The following is a 17500-nucleotide window of genomic DNA, read 5'->3' on the forward strand; positions in this document are numbered from 1 at the left end:
TTCTTTTTACAGAAAACGTTCTCTTTTTGCCCTCGTGTCCTTCGTTCGCGGAGAAAGAGAGGAAGAGCGGAAAGTGAGAGAGAGAGAGAGAGAGAGAGAGAGAGAGAGAGAAAGAGAGAGAGAGAGAGAGAGAAAGAGAGTGAGAGAGAACGGCGGCTCGTTACGAAACTCATTATTCCATGGCACCTTTTCCCTTTCTGGAGAGGAAAAGGGGAGTAGAGACAAATGGTATAGTAGTTTTAATTGAAAGAGTTGTTTAATCCGTACTCCTCATACTATCCTTCTTCTCCTCCTCGTTCTCCTCTTCCTTCTTCTCCTCCTCCTTATCTTCCTTTTCTTTTTACCGCACACGAAACGCGGTTTTTTGAGAAATCGAGATCGAAAGGACAGATTTCGAAAAAATTAAATTCAATTGATCGGATCAATCGATTTTTCTCTTTATTTATTCAAACACGTCTTCTCGGGAAAATTAAACAACAATTACGTGGAAACATCGAACAAATCGTCATCGCCGTTATCTGAACCGATTTTTTCTCCTTGATCGTCGTAGAAGTCAGAGATTAGAATTAGATATATTATCGTGCAGACGTAATCCCATCGACAACGGATCGCGTTGCTCTTTCGATCGACTTCGATCGTACACGTGTTATGTGAGAAAAAGAGAACGACTATTTATAATTTCCTTTCTCTCTCTTTCTTTCTCTTTCTCTCTTTTTCTCTTTCTCTCTCTCTCTCTCTCTAACACTCTCTCATTCACTCTTTCTCTATTTCATTATATTGAAACGCGAAGCTTTCCGAGGCTGCTTCTAATTAACGCGCGATTATAATCGACGTGTTTGACGGCCAAGATCGCGATTCTTATTATGTGTATTTTATCATACATAGAATACATAGACATTTGTATTTCGTATGTATATAGTACGTTTGGTTGAGATAGAAATTTAAAGAACCATTCGACTTTTCGATTATGTATGATGAAAAAGACAAGAATAAATATAATAAAAACGATAAAAAATACGTCCAAATCTTTTGTTTGGTATTGTCGTTGGTAATTATTGAAGTGTTTATTTATTGTGAGAGTATGAATTACTCACCGTTCCGTATTAGATCGTCGAAAGAATAACAAGAGAATAGAAAAGAGAACAAAAAAACAAATAAATAAAACGAAAATAAAATTATAAAACAAAATTATAAAAAAAATCAAAAAGTGTTTCGTTTACCACAGTTTTTCTCTTTTCTTCTCTTCTATTTTCTTCTCTTTCTTTTGTCTATGTCCTTCTTTCTCCAGTTGCTGTCAAAGTCAAGTCCGGAAGTTTAATAGTAGCACCGTTCGGCACGTGTTCAACTTCGGGCCTCTTGCCACGGCTCTGGCAAGAATACGCTCGATTTCACGTATACGATTTCGTTTGGGGGCTTGAGAAAAGAAAGATAGAGAGAGAGAGAGAGAAAGAGAGAGAGAGAGAGAGAAAGAGAGAGAGAGAGAGAGAAAGAGAGAGAGAGAGAGAGAGAGAAAGAGATAGAGAGAGAGAGAGAGAACGTCCCCTGTTTCCTTTTCTTCTCTAAAGCCGATGAATTTTTCGGTCCATTTAACAGCACCGAACCTGAGTCGCATGGCAAAATAGGTGCGTTTAAAAAAAAAAGAAGAGAAAAAAAAGGAAATAAAAAAGCGTTCGTGAGAGTAGGAAAAGAGAGAGAGCGAGAGAGAGAGACAGAGAGGAAGGGAAGAGGGTGAGTGAAAAAATATAAACACACGCGGACCGGCTGATTGGAAGTATTAAAGTCGCACACGAATTGAAAAGATCGATCCGATCGTAATCGAGTCGCGAAAGTCGAGTTTAGAGTTGAGGTAGGTTCGGGACGCACGTTCCTTCTTTCTCTTTCTCTTTCTCTCTTTCTCTCTTTCTCTCTTTCTCTCTTCCTCTCTTTCTCTCTCACTCTTTTTCCATCGCACTCCCTTTCCGAGCATGTCTCTTTTTCTCTTCTTCTTCCCTCACTATCTTCCAACTTCTCTCTCTCTCTCTTCTCTTTCTCTATCTGTCTCTCTTTCATCCTCTTCCTTTCGGGCCATTATCTCTCTTCGTCGCGCGCCCGCGCATTCCTCTCTCGCTCTTTTGCGTTCCAACAGGTTATATTTTTCCACCGGCAGCGGAATCTTTCTTTCTCTTTCTATCCTCTTTTCCTTTCGTCAACTCTCTCTCTCTCTCTCTCTCTCTCTCTCTCTCTATCTCTATTTCTATTTCTCTTTCACTCACTCCCCCTTTCTTTCTTACTTCCTCTATCGTCGAATCATTCATGATCCATCTTCGATTCTTCTTCCGTGTATCGTATCTATATATCTTTTTTGTCTTTCTTTCTCTCTTTCTTTTGAAATCGCCCACGTTCTTCGTACTCGTTTACGTTTCTATTCATTTTTCTTCTTGACTTAGTCGCGTATGCGTCGTCGTCGCTGTGAATTTAACACTTTCTTATTTTCTCTCTCTCTCTCTCTCTCTCTCTCTTTCCCTTTCTCTCTCTTTCTTTCTTTCTTAATCTCTTTTTCTCTCTCTGTCTGCTTCTCTCGTTAGCTCGTCTTCATCTAATCAATATTCTTTTTGAAAAAAAGACAAAGAATTCGGTTTTGATTCGAATTTAATGAAAAGACAAAGCATGCGCAAAGTATACTTACCGATGCGAACGTAATAATTTGGCGTAAATGGTTTTTACGCATTGTTAGTTTTTCAGTTAAAAGCTTGGTTAATATATTCAATGGCGTTTTTAATACGTTCGACATTAATCGTGCTCGTTCTATAAAGTTGCAGCAACTATCGTGACTGGTCAAAGGTTTATCCGATGGATCTTCCAAGATCGAATCGTTTTACTTTTCCTTTTTATTTCGTTAAAGGTGAGAAACAATTGTGATTTCTCGTGACGAAAAAGAAATAAAAATGATTTCCTTAACTAACGCTATGAGAAAAATAATATATATATAGTATTATATATATATATAATATATATAATATATAATATATATAATATATAATATATATATATTTTTTATAATATTCAAATATAGAAAATTCTACTTTCGTTAAAAAAATGATCGACTGATACGGAAGATTGGAAAAATGAGAGGATCCGAGAAAAAAATATTAAAAGTTTGAAAGTGTTCCCGTTTAAAAGCACCACGAATCCCTTCTTTTCTCTTCCCTTCCTCTCATCTTTTCTCCTTCTTTTTTAATCAGTATAAGTGCACCTTACGTACGTATCAACCTGACTTAATTTCTTTCTTCGAATCCATGGTTCATCGAATGAAACGTGGCCTAATAACGTGTTAATCGCATTATAATTAACTTTGTTAAACACGTATCGATTAATTCAATTATCGGTCGATAAAAAAGACGACACGTTACGTATTATATTTCGAAATCGAAGAACCTCCCTCGTTTATATTAAGGTCGGGAGGGGTGCAAGGAGGGTGAGAGAGGGGTAAAAAAATTAAAAAAAAGAAAAAAATGAATGTTCCCAAGCGAACATTGAAGTTCGAAGCGTCGAAGCGTAGACGACGAGGGGGGAGAGAGAAAGAGAGAGAGTGAGAGAGAGAGAGAGAGAGAGATAGGGAAAAAATATATATATTGTTTCGTACCTTAGATGTATTCGAGAAAGTCGTCTCTCTCGTCTCGCTCAAACGACGAAGGGGACACGAGGGTAACGAATAAGTATGAGAAGAAGAAGAAAAAGATGATGATGATGATGCGGTCGATGCTTTCAGAAGCGCACGAGAATCCGGATCGCTAATGAGGCGTGCGATTCTCTCGTTAAAGGATTAAATTACGGTACGCGGGAAGTCTCTCGTCGTCGGTTTGGCGGCTGCCACGACGAGAGCCGACTGCTCATTTTAACGGTAATCTTTGCCGATTTTCTATGGTTTCGCGTCGGGATTCTTGCGAGAAGCAAGAAATTCATTCGTGACCTCTCTCTCTCTCTCTCTCTCTCTCTCTCTCTCTCTCTTTTTCTTCTTTCCCTTTTCTTCCCTTTAAAAAATAAGAAAAAACAAAATCTGAAAATTTTTTTTCTTTCGACTTCAAAGAAAAGTTAGCTAGACGGCCGGCTAGCTAGCTCTATTCTCCGATCACGAATGATATTTTGCAAAAATTCAAATATCCTTTTTTTATTTTTTTTTTCTTGCTCATGTTTTTCCTTTGTGTCGATTGAAAAGAAAAACGAAAAAAGAAAAAGTAAAAAAAAAAGAAAAAGAAAAAGGGAAAAGCGAATCATTTGCCATTCTTAAATTATCGTAGAACAGAGGATAACTTTCTCCATTCATTTCATTCGCGTTGATGTAGGGGAGGATAGAAAAAAGAGGGGGTGCGCAAAAGACGACGCTACGTTGTACAGGGGTTAAGAGTGAAATACAACGAGAAGTACGAGTCACCCCACCTCCCATATTCCCACCGAAGTAAGGGCCAGTATGGATTTCCCATAAGATCAGGTATATTCGTGCCTGGAACCGACAATGGAAGGGTGCAACGGCGAGCTCGTCCGAGAAACCTGGAGAAAAAGAGAAAGAGAGAAAAAGAGTCAGTGAATATGTGTGAGAGAGAAAGAGAGAAAGAGAGAGAGAGAGAGAGAAAGGGAGAAAGAGAAAGAGAAAGAGATGAACAGGAATGGGAAAAGTAAGTGAGAGAGGGAGAGAGATGCAGGAAACGTAAAAAGAAAGGAAGATAGATAGATAGATAGATAGATAGATAGATAGATAGACAGAGAGAGAGAGAAAGAGAGAGAGAGAGAGAGAGAGAAAGAGAGAGAGAGAGATATGCAGGAAACGTAAAAAGGAAGGCAGATGAAGAGAGAAAGAGAAATAGGAAAAAGAAGAGAGATAGAAATAGCCCTCCTCTTCTCTTTCTCTCATTCCCTTTGGAGCCACCCCAGTACTCTCGTCTCACCCCATTTCGAGGCTGCTTTTCCCTGTCGGCCGTCGAGTACAGCGCGTTCCAAATACGTCCGTCCAAACATTTCCTGTCTTTCCAGGCATCCTTCAAATGACTACTACACTTGTGTACATACGTATCTGTAGATATAGTGTGTATTATATCTATATTCTATACACACACACACACATATATATATAGTACATATATCAAGGGCAGAGAGCTCCTTTAGGTAACGTGTGTTGTTTACGCATATGCATGACGTATCTATCTCTTGTCTCCCGCTTTCTTTTCGTCACTCGACGAAAACTAATCTTCGAAATTTTTGGAACTTCTCCGATATCTGATCGATCATCTTTAAACTTTATCCGTCATTTACGTTAATAATTATATTGAAGAATGATATGCCAGGATATTTTATCTCGAGTATTATTCATCGTCAAACAAATAAGAAAAATTCTAGTCATTCAGAATTCTCGTTTCGTTCTTCTCGTAAAAACTTCCATCGATAATTCTCGGCAAATGATTTTCTATGATCGATATCTTTCGATCTGATCTAAACGATCTCTCATTGTTCGCATACTTTGATATTACACACTCTCTCTCTCTCTCTCTCTCTCTCTCTCTCTCTTTCTCTCTCTCTCTCTCTCTCTCTCTCTTTCTCCGTCTTTCTTTTCGTCTTTTATGAAATTAGCGAGATGAGTCGACCATTCGGAATGAATGATATTGCTTATCGACGTTGTCTTCTCGTTTGTCGAGTGCTATATTGTTGTGCAACAAGGAAAGGGAGAAAGAGAAAGAGAAAGAGCATAAGCAGGGAGTATATACGTACGCCCAACGAACGACTGCGACTTCGTATATAGGTGGTAGGCGTGAGTTGATAGCGAGGTGATGTTTGTTGCTAGCTGTCGGCTGATTCAGAGAGCCATCCGTGTCAAGGTACACCGCCATCGACGCCGTCGTCGTTCCTCGTCGTCATTGTCGCGTTGCAATACGTTGTGTCGTTTCATGTATATATATATACACACACACATACACATACTAAAATTGAATCTCTTGCGTTCTTTCTCAACGATCATATATTACGTATACACGCGCACATATACATGTATATGTACACGTATACGATACATACCATACAAAAGTGCGGGTAACTCGACCAAAGACCATCGTGCGAACGGAGATAACAGGAGAAGGGGGGAGGGGAAGAGATAGAAGAATGAGTGTGCGTGAAAGAGAAACAGGGGAGGAGGAGGAAACGAGAACCGAGATCCGATGGACTTCAGCTAGTTTTTTTCTTTCTTTTTTTGTTTTTTTTCTTTTTTTTTCACAGAGATCGTCGTCCAATTTGTTTGCGTTCTATACCCATGGATAGGATGTATCGTTGATTTTTCGGAGTTTTTATTGTGGACCGTACTCGCTATGGCAACCTGCGCGAAATATTTCCTCCGACACGGATTTTAAGTGTTATAAAGCGACGAAATTCAATGATACGATTCCAATCAAATAGCATTGGGTATTTAATTTTCGTTGGTCCTAATAATTGCGAATGAATTTTTCATCTGTATTATGTCTTCGCTCTTTTAATTATTTTCTTTTATTAATGAAGAAAAATAAAAATTCGATTTTACGTTTATTATGGCTTTCCATTAAATTTCATCCAACTTGTTTTTATTCACAAGATATTTGGTACGTTTATGGTAGTTGTCAAAACGAGATACGTTCTCTTTTTAGCGTAAAGCTATCGGTCGCAGAAGTTTGTGTGTATCGCTTTGTTTGAGTCATCGTCCGTACGAAGGTCGGAGACAGGAAAGGTTCTAACCTGACCTGCCTTATTCGCGTTTCGACTTGCAATGGTCGATGAAATGCCTACCTGGTGACGCGATTGTTTGTAATTCTTTAAAGCGAGTCTAGTTAAAGTATGGAACGAATCCGACGATCGAGATCGACTTGGAAAAGTTTTCCTACTTTTTTCCTTTTTCTAATTTCTTTTTTTTCCTCTCATTTGCCAAACTTAGATCAATTTGTCTTTTGACCCATTTCACGAAGTCGAAGATGGATTAAACAAGAACGAAATCAAATCGATATTCTTTCTTTTGGTATACGATCGATCGAGGAATACAGATATTGCAATACGAAAAGGAATAAAATCGGCTATAATTCAATTACGTATATGGAGTCAAAATGAGAGAAAGAGAAAAAGGAAGAGATATAGAGATAGAGATACGGATAGAGAGTGAGAGAAAGAGAGAGAGAGTGAGAGAGAGAGAGAGTGAGAGAGAGAGAGAAAGAGAAAGAGTAAGAGTAAGAGAGACGAACTCTAATTCTTCCTTTTCTCCCTTTTCCTTTTACCTACTCAACGTTCGAGCTGTCAGTTAAGAAGACTGGCAAATCAGGTGAATCGTTAAATTTTTATAAAAGCTTCGCGCGCTACTTCGAATTAGTCACCAAGTCAATTAGCTCTATGGAGAAAGAAAGATAGAGTCATATATACATATATATATATGTATATATATGACTATATATATATAGAGAGAAAGAGAGAGAAAGAGAAATAGAGAGGGAGAAATTCGATTACGTATCCCAGACATTTGCAATCCTGAACCTAGGACAAGGAAAAGAGCTTTTGGACGCGTCTTCTCCGCATTGAAAGTTAATAACAGATAATCGACGTGAACTCGCTTCTAAGACGAAGGGCTAAGATGTAATACGAACGGAAGAGAGTACGAAAGGGGTTGGTCGAAGGAAATTCTCTAACCAAAGATAGAATATATCTCTTCCTTCCGTGGGGTCGCGATTAAATTCGTTTCCCGAAAATATCCAAATATTCTCCGTTCTCCTTTGAAATCGTCAATTACACAGAGAAGATTCTAGATCGTTCGAGGATCCGAGATTGGACGTGGTGCACTCTCGTTGATAATTATACTTTGGTCGGATGATCTTCATTATTCATGTGTGTAGATAACACGATCGTGCAACGAGAATGGTTTTCTCTTGCTTTTCGACTTTGGAATACACTTGATGAAGACAAAGATATTAGAAAATAGAGAGAAAGAGAGAGAGAGAGATAGAGAGAGAGAGAGAGAGAGAGAGAGAAAAAGTCTTGAATTTAACCATGTAACTACCTAAAGAGGATAAATTATCAGATTATGTCTCATTTACACATGTGACTAACACTAATCTTTCGCCGAATTTAATATAATAATAATAATGAGAACGCCAACGAGAGAGAGAGAGAGAGAGAGAGAGAGAGAGTGATTTCTCATCGTCGACATCTTTGGTGAATATAACGGTGAATAAAGTGGGAGAAAATTATGTTTTCGAAAACAAACGAATCCATCTCGTCTTCTAGATTTTAACCAGTTTACGAGATTAAGGGAAACGGATTATTTCGTTGAGGTGTGCCATATTTCTAGCTCTTTCTCTACACTCTTTCCGGGACGACGACGAGAACAATAACAATACTTGCTCGGAATAGAGGCAGGAAGAACGAATAAGAAAGAGAGGGAAAGAGAAACAGAGAGAGAGAGAGAGAGAGAGAGAAAGAAGAACAGGATGGAATAGTAGTAGTAGATGCGCTTAAATAATTGGATGGCAGCTTTTTAAAAGCCGTAATCTAGTTTTCATACAGGCATCGCTTTAATGGATCACAATCTATCGGATCGTCGGTTTTTCCCTGCCGTTGGGAAGCTTTGCATTTAGTTATCCCAGTGTTACCCTCTCCTCGTTTTGCCACACGCAACCCTTTATCCGAACTTTGCCTTCTGTCTCGTGCTAATGTCCGAAAAAAAAGAAAAAAAAGAAAAGAAAACGAAAAGAGAGAGAAACAAAGAGAGAGAGAGAGAGAGAGAGAGAGAGAGAGAGAGAGAGAGAGAGAGAGAGTGAGAGGGAAAGAAAATCATTTAATGAGAAACACAGGGTAATCCAATACCGATATTGGTCTGCTTCGGTATGAAGTCGATAGTCGTTACATGTAAGCACGGCTCTAATTAAAAAATATCAGCAGACGAAATCAATGTCCGGCTTTCGAAAAAATTATTCCACTTTTTTTTCTTTTTTTTTTACATTTTTTCTCTTTTTTTCCTTCCTTTCTTTTTTCTTTTTATTTTTTTTTTTAACTTTACTTTCCTCTAGTCTCATAAATCCCGTTCATTTTCTTTTTTACTTTCGAGGGCTAAACATTTCGCGATATCTTCAGTTTCTCGCTTTTGTCGGAGTGAACTTCGAGTTCGGAAAAAAAGAGAAAATGAATAGCAGAGGCGCGCCGTTAATAGCGGGAAAGTGCGTGGTGTTGTGTGTCTAGGTGCTTTTATAAGTATATACCCATGTGTACAGCCCTGTATGCTCTCACATATAACTGTCCGATTTTGAACAAGGCGGCACACACAGGGGATTGGCGGTGGCAGGCTACATTGGGGGTTGCGGTGTCAATAATACATCGCACCGTTCCTTCTATATGTAGGTGACTTTCGAATAGTAATGGCTTCGATTTAGGTTCGAATACAAACAAGAGATGTTACAACCTACCTATGTATTTAAATACGAATTTTATACCGTTTCCTAGACGATCGATACGATTCAAACGAACTTATTCGCATTATTTTTTTCTTAATAAATTATCAATGTTAAATACAACAAAAATTTTTAATATTATTAGGAAGAGAATTTCAGTGAGAAAAAGAAAAAAGAAAACAAATAATTGAAGCATACAAAATAATCGTAATCTAATTCGATAAATTTGAATGTTTTCGTGGGCGGTAGCTAGCCATCGCGAATGATCTCTTCCTCGTGACTATTTCACCACTGGAGTTAACGCTGGATCCCATCGCAGCACACGCGTTCTATCGAGGCGTGCCCGATGCACACGTAAATGTGTATTCGTGCGTTCCACGAGCGCACACGACCCTATCGGACACGAATGCAACGGGAGGAAGAGAGCGAGAGAGAAAGAGAAAGAGAGATAGAGAGGGAAAGGGTGAGAAAGAGAGAGGCTGTGAGGGCGGTCGGGAGAAAGGGAGGGAGGGGGAAGAGGCGCAGGGATGCCTCATGTGATATACGTCTGGCCTGTAGGTGGCGGTCGAGTGGAACTGTGTGGTAGACGGGTGGGTGGAAGTGTAGGCGGGTGGACGATAGTTTATTCAGCGGATTATTGACGGGTGGTGTGTTCGGGTCCTACATGCCGTACGGCATACACTCAAAATAGCTCCCGGTCAACCCCTGCCGCTGGCATTTGAAATATCGACCCTTTCAAAATTTATTCGCGAAACTCGATACGCTGAGATGCATCTCTCTTTTTCTCCCTCTCTCTCTCTCTCTCTCTCTCTCTCTTTTTCTTTTTCTGTTTTTTTTTCTTTTTTTTTTGTGCGAATATCGTAATCGTTACTCTTCCTTCCGTTGTTTTTCTCCCTTATGTTGATTCTTCCTGATATTTTCTTCTTTGTTTTTCTCTTTTTCTTCCATTCTCTTTCTCTTCATTTCTCTTTCTCTCTCTTTCTTCTTTTTATCATCACCAACGTTTCATTGCATGGATTCTCGTACTCTACGCGACTAGTAGTTGGTTATTGAAGACGATAGATAGAAAGAGACAAAGAGTGTGTGAAAGAAGAGAACGTCTCGTTTCGAAGGAATCCAACGAACTGCAGATAAGGGATGTAAAAATACAGTCGACCCAGATTACACTATCGAACTGATTATTCTGAGGATGGGCGCTCTGTTTCTCCATCGTAGATTCAGTACGGATTCCGTTTCCTTTGCAAATTTTTGGATGTTCCTTACATATAAAGTTTTTCTAACGTTTCTATTTTCAATAATGATTTACTTTGAGCTATATCATTTCTAATTTAAAACTACACTCCCTTTATATATTTCTTTTTAAAAGGGACATGTTTTTAAAATCATCTATGCAAATGGAAGCTAAGAAGAGGAAGAAAAGAAAAGAGAGAGAGAGAGAGAGAGGGAGAGATAAAAAAGTTGAATAATATCTATTTATAAACTAACGAAAATAATTCCTTTTTTTTATTCCTTTGTATAAAAACAAGTCGAGATCGAACAGAATCGGCACTGTCCACTCTCCCAGATATATATTCATTTCTTTCTCTCTTTCTGTTTCTTTCTTCTCTCTCTCCCTCTCTCCCTCTCTCCCTCTCTCCCTCTCTCCCTCTCTCCCTCTCTCCCTCTCTCCCTCTCTCACATATATATAAAATCGAAAGAAAATGTTACGCGTGTATTCGTGTATTCGCGTGATATCTCGCATTATCAAGGTGAGCCGACCACCGTTGGTTGGTTGAGCCGGGAAAGAAAGAAAGAGAGAAAAAAAATCGTTGGTTTTTTTTCATCCGGTCTCGTCCATGTGTCCGAGTATGTGGCCACCATACGCATTACTGAGAGAAGGTTTACTCACACCCATACGAAGTGAGAATACGCGCGCGCTCGTTCATTCGCTCGCTTACTCGCAAGAGAGAGAGAGAGAGAGAGAGAGAGAGAGAGAGAGAGAGAGAGAGAAAGAGAGATAGAGAGAGAGAGAGAGAGAGAGAGAGAATACGGTTGCGCGAAGCCGAGTTGATAGAGACGGCCGTGTGGGTCCGTGTAATTGCCGGCAGCGAGGCGCGGTGGTACCGACCACTTCCTGTTCGCGTATCCGCTCCTGCAAACACCTTCCTTTTACTTCAAGTGCACATCCGAACGAACGTGCTCGCGAACGCAAGATAAATTAGAAAAAGAATTGACCAACTATTTTACTTACCCTGTTCCAATTTTCCAAGTACAGGGAACGATACGAAGTTCGCATTTCGAATGATGAAGGATCGTTAGATATAAATAGAACGATAGTACGTTAAATTTTCGAATATTTCTCAAATCCACTATCGTAACGCCATAAAATCTTTTTATAAAATATGATATTTGCGTTTATGATTTTTTACAAGAACTGAAATGGAATCTTATTCTCAAAGAGAATTCTAAGAAGAAGAAAAATAGGGATAAAGAATCTTTACTTGCGAAATTCCTTGATGATTAGTCGTATCATTATGGTCGATTCGAAATCGCGCGCCGACTGATTTATCGGAAAAGAGCGTCGAACTCCATACCTCCGGGCTGATGACATTAAACTGCTATACACTTCTCAGACGTTATCGTCCTCACGTTATCAAAGGAGCCGAGTCGAATGTCGATATGTCCTAGGAACGAGATCGCTTTGATGAAAATCCAATAAAAATGAAAATCGAATGGAAAGAACGAAATGTCTCGCTGGGTGAACGTTTGAATAACGGATTTATGGCATTTTATAATTACTTCATTTTCAATAATTTTAAATATATATATATATATATATATATATATAATTAAAAAAATTGCCTATATATACCTATATAATTAAAAAATATTAAAAATAAAGTATATTATTTTAATTATATATATATATATATATATATATATATATATATATATATATATTAAATATAAAGTAATTACTATAAACTGACATAAATGTTTTTTCGAATTTCAATTATATAAATAATTTATTTACGATATATATATATATATATATATATCACAAACCGTTTTCTACAATCGTATTAATATACTACGTATTAATTATAAAGACAGTACAAAAAATGAATAAGAAACATTACAAATCGAAGAAGAAACAGTTCAATTATCGGATTATTTAAAATAAACGTTGAATCGAGAACTGTCAAGAGGGAAATGTTTTGAAGTAGTGGAGTACGACGTTCGTCGGAGGTCTCACCGCGAAAGATTAAAAGTGTTCGAGCTTACTTTTGGGATTATCCACGTGTACACTCGCGCGCGCGAGCGAAGCATGCGCGCGCACACGTTGTGTGGTGTATGCGTGTGCATGCGTGCGCGACGCTTGCGCAGTCTCTTTGTGTTGAGTAACGGAGGAAGTGGAGTATGACTAGCGTAGAGACGAGATTTCGAGCGAATCGATGCCTAATAGCCGAGTCGCTGTAATTAATGCAACAAGTTGATACCTAACACTTATCTCTTTCAGTACGTTGGTGTAACGTTAATGCAATAAACAGCGAACATTGCGTTCGGCGAGTTTTTCTTTTTTTTCTCTCTTTTTTTTTTCTTTTTTTTTTTTTCTTTTTTAAATGAATTTTTTCGGTCAATAGTAATTTCGTTCTTTTTCTTTCGGAAAACCTGCATTGTATACTGTAATAGTATATGCTATAGTGTTATATATGTTTATAAGTATATAGAGTATATATAGTATAATATACATTATACATATGTTATATATAGTATATGTACTATATATATACACTATATATAATATATATATATGTACTATATATATGTACACACACATACGCATACATACACATATATCTATACAATGTATATATACTATAATATATTCGAGATATCGTTTCATTTAATTAATTGAATTAGGTTATCAAATTTTGTACTCATAGTAACCGATATATTCGTGTTTTATAGAACAAGTTCGTTTTAAAAGAAAACACATTCATCTGTCTTAACGTGTTATTTACGAACAAAATGTTTACCGAAGAGACTCTTTGGTATATCTAAGCTTGTTGAGTAACGTGATGATTTGTTGCAAAGCAAGAAGATTCGTTGGGACTTGGGTTAATTGCACTTTTGCAAAAACGTAAAAGAAAATCTCTTACGAAAGAAACAACAATCCTCTAAAACTAATTCTTCCTTTTTGAGTCTAAACGGATAAAGAATTAAAGAATCGTAGTAGACGTCGAGCGATATTTCTGCCAATTCTTAGGTGTTTCCGGAGGGATAGGATTAAAGGCTGCTGCTTCGAGAATGAGAGAAGGATGCTGGAATGGGGAAGAGTAGAGGGATACGCCGATCTGCTGGCTAGTTTTAGCTCGCAAATGGGACTTCCTTCGAACTTTCTGGCAGTCGAGTAGCTGCTAGGCATCTTTCGCACATGCGGATGCACCTGCATCTGCGGCCAAAAGGAGAATGAGCCGAGCAGTAGAAAGAAAAAAGAGAGAGAGAGAGAGAGATAAAGAGCTAGAGATAGAAGGAAATCTTAGGGAAAGCAAAGACGAACTGAAGAAGAGAATGGGTGGTGAGGTAGAGGGGGAACTATCATATAATTACCGTTAATTGAATTCTCGGTGGGCTTCTGTCCAAGCTACCATTTGGTTTAGGATGCCAAACTACTATCTATACTTTAAGACTACTCTCTCGATTATATTTTTCCCCGTGTGTCTTCGGAATAATTTCTGTATTAATATTAATCGAATAATTTATTCGTAAATGAAAAATGAAATGAAAACAATAAAAAAAAAATAAGAAAGATACTACGGAATAAAATTTCCATTTTAAGAAGTTGTACCGTCGAAAATGGCAAAGAAATTCTTGTCTACGAGATAGAAAATTCGAGTTGTCGGTCGATAACTTAAATTCTCGAATACACCTGATGACCTTTCGTGCTTCCCTTTTACTCCGTTACCTTCTTATTGGAATTTCTACATGGATCTCACCGTTACCAAGCTTGACCGGCCCGAGGTCGACTTCGAGATCTTAGTCGTTAGCAACATCGATCCGATCTCTGTACCATTCACGGTTGCTCCTTTTTTAACATCTCGAAAAACAGAAAAAAAAAGAAAATAAAAGAAAAGTAAAAGTTTCAAATATCTTATCTAAATCGACTTATTATATATATACATATATATATATATATATGTGTATATATACACGCACATATATATTTATGTATACACCTACACACACACATATAAGATCAATTGACTTATATCTGTACTTCTATTATTTTAATCTAACTATATTTATTTTTCTGCTTTCAGGTAAGAACAAGACCACAGTGTGCGATCTTTTCTTCTTACAATTAATTGTTAACCGAAAAAAGAAGAATCCGTCAGGTATTTGAAACATATGTGTATATATATATACATACATACATATATATATACGTACATATATGTATATATATATATATATATATATATGCATACTAACAAATTTTCTATCAAATAGAAATGTTTCTTTGTTGAAACAATATTTCGAGATTTTCATCAAAAGAAATAATCTAATCACTCGCAGCACATTTTAACAATCGAATGCCATTTTTCTTTTTTTCCTTCTTGCTTTTCTTTCGTTCAATTATTCTCGAAAACGAGATGGACGATAAGTCCTTTCGTCTATCCAATCGCGGCTTCTTTTGCATTTCGATTATGTTCTCTCGCGACGTTTGATTCGGCTCGACGTTGATGCATACTGAAGCGCGAGAGAGGCGCGGCGCATCGTAGTTCGCTAATTGAAATCTACGACTTTGAACTTCGTCGTACTTGCGAACTGACAGAGAAAGAGAAAGAGAGAGAGAGAGAGAGAGAACAAGGAATACTCCTATAGTAGAAATAGAGTATAGAGGACAAAGAAATATTGCGTTAACGATCGTACAGGCGCGACAATGATCGACTATTTGTCGATGATACGATTTTTAATCGCTCATTATTCTTGTCTCGTTTTTTCGATTTACAAACTATATTAACGTAAAGAATCCCGTTTTTATTGCGACCCTCCCTCTCTCTCTCTTTCTCTCTTTTTCTTTCTCTCTCTCACTCTTCTCTTTTCTCTTTCTCTCTCTCTCTCTCTCTCTCTCTCTCTCTCTCTCTCTCTCTCTCTCTCTCCCTTCAAATAATTTCAGGAAATTCTATTCATTTATGAGGCAGTTCTAAAGCGAAATTTTCACGATAAAATTCGTGCGAAAAGCTTTCCATAATTTGAACAAGCTCTCTCTTGTATCGTCCAACGCATTGATCGTAGAGAGTTCATCCGGAAAGAACTTCCCAAAGAACATATTTTCGATGAACTCATCAGCGAGTGAATATGGTTTACATTTCGTTAAAAAAGAAAATCATCCTCATAGGGGAAAAAAATATTTCAATGATCAGAGATCTAATATATGAAAAGTTGTTTTTTTGGATTTGTCGATAAATAAGGATCGTTTCAAGATAAAATAAATGATTGACACATTGATGAAATCGTTTTTCATAAGAATTGTCAATTGGTCTTTTTGAAAAAAATGTTTCTCTCTCTCTCTCTCTCTCTCTTTCTCTTTTACTCATTATACTTGTCTGGTAGATATTTACTAAGTGGGAAACCCGGAAGATTTGAGAAACAATGAAGTTGGATTTTTCAACGGAAGCCGAGCATAGCACGGGCCTTGATGGCATTCCACAGCTAGAGATCGATACATACATAGACGAGGCCCGAAGCCAAACCGTATGCCGGTACCGTACGAGCGCGAGGCAATGATCGCATACACATACACAGCCAGATGTATGCATACACGTACGAACGTGTGAGCATAAACGCTCGCATGCGAACGTAACGTTTGGACGATGTAAAAACTGGATGGAGAGAGAGGGGGAAGAGGGAGACTCGTATTCATGTGTACATATATACACTCATATGTGTCAGAGAATACTATACACGGTACATGGCGCGAGCCATACTCGACGAGTTATCATCGACTCGCGCGTGTTGGAACAGATAATAGATGCGCGTGCGTATCTAGCGAGTTTAAAAAGTATGCACGGCGACTCTCGGAAGTACATATGATCTTTTTCATCGTGTATTGCACGAAACAAAAATATTGCCTTGAATATTTGCAACAATTTTTGTGAATGATATTTTAGTCGACATTTACATTCCAAGTGATTCGTATTCATTTATCATCCATTTTTGGAGGGATGTTTCAGAATTTATTTTTAATTCCAATTGCAGTTCACTTTTTGCTTTATTTTTTTTCTCTCTTTTTTTGACGATCAATACGTTTGTTTGATTATCGTGTTTCATTGCTTTTTTTTTTTTATTTTTTCTTTTTTTGAAGATAACAATAACACGCTTGTTAAACGAAAGATCGTTAAATTTCATTATTATTATTTTTCATTCATAAGACGTACTATCGAGCTATCATTACTTTTATCGAATGTGGTATCATTTTTTAAATAACTCAAATTTTGTTAAGTATAATAATATCGTTCGATTTCATTTAGAAGGGGTATATATATGTATATATATATATATATATATGTATATATATATATATATATATATCGTACTTTTTATACTTTTTATATTCACTGTACGTCTCCTTCTTTTCTTCGTAAATGTGTGCGTATATCCATGTATGTGAACACCGCAAAAACGCATCGCCGTAGTAAGAGACACGGAGAAAAGCGAAGGCAAGATCTACGCCTTGGAAAACGCTTCGAAGTGTGGCAGAATTGCGCGGATGCACGTAGCAGATAGGTGTGCCGAAGTTTGTGTAAGAATGCTTTTAACGTATACTTATACACATGTGTATATGTGTGTATATGCATTACGTTTCTGTGTATATATGTGTACTTGCGTAGGTGAGCTCGTATACAGGCGATCGCCAAAACTGCAAACTACCTAGAAACGCGAAGCACCGCCAGTAACACGCCCACTCCCTTTAAAGATGCCAAGACTTCTTCTGACAATGAGTCTCCGTCGCGCTGGTTCTCATCCGAGAGCTTTCGACTAAATTCAACATTTGTACGAATTAGAATTGAGAATCAAATTACGAGAAGTTAGAT

General features: G+C 37.6%; 1 protein-coding gene across 7 annotated transcripts in view; it reads left to right on the forward strand.

Moving 5' to 3' along the window:
• LOC118439698 (uncharacterized) overlaps positions 1-17500 on the forward strand; it is a 69511-nt gene that overhangs the window by 15923 nt on the left and 36088 nt on the right. The window contains exon 1 of one of the 7 annotated variants that reach the window (XM_085655335.1): positions 14742-14797. The exons of the other annotated variants lie outside the window; for them this stretch is intronic. The gene's annotated coding sequence lies outside the window, so the exon portion shown is untranslated. Of the gene's footprint in view, positions 1-14741; positions 14798-17500 lie in introns of those variants that run through there. 7 annotated transcript variants of the gene reach the window in all.

This window comes from Vespa mandarinia, chromosome 2 (assembly GCF_050613455.1).
Source record: "Vespa mandarinia isolate Hongniang chromosome 2, ASM5061345v1, whole genome shotgun sequence".
Lineage (NCBI taxonomy): Eukaryota > Metazoa > Arthropoda > Insecta > Hymenoptera > Vespidae > Vespa > Vespa mandarinia.